Source organism: Anser anser (genome assembly GCF_964211835.1).
Source record: "Anser anser genome assembly, chromosome: Z".
NCBI lineage: Eukaryota > Metazoa > Chordata > Aves > Anseriformes > Anatidae > Anser > Anser anser.
The window spans coordinates 73,819,841-73,820,392 of NC_139723.1; positions in this window are offsets into that span (position 1 = coordinate 73,819,841).

Genomic DNA, 552 nt, shown 5'->3' on the forward strand with positions numbered 1-552 from the left:
AGCACACAGTGCCTTAAATCTGGGTTATAAAAAACTGCTGAATAAGAATGGCCTTCTAAAGAGTAGCTTGTGTTTGGGGTTTTGGTGAGAGAGTGAAAAGTAGAAGCCTACTTCAAAACATCAAAAAAAATTGTGTTGCTCTTTTATATTGGCATTAGGGGGTGGGAGTGGAGGGAGGAATGTTAGGACTTTTTTTTCCTCAAATGCAACCAATAAGAATTCCAAACATGTTAGAAACTGAATGAAACTGAATTTACCCTTGTAAACAGCTCTGCTTTAGGAACTACTTGTTCCTTATGTAAGTCACTATGATTGCTGTTACTAGGCAGTTAATTTATTTTAATTGAATGGAAAACATCTTCCCTATATTTAAAAGATACTAGTAAATGCTCTTTCATCGTGAAACTACTTTATACTATTTCCCAATCTCCATAGAGGAAAAAGCCAAACTTTCTGAAAAGTGGACTTTAGAGCACTTACCGTAAGTCAGTTTTGGCTAGCAACTTGCATTTTTCAGTAAGTGCTGCCTTTTTTTGTTCTCCTCTTGGTAAT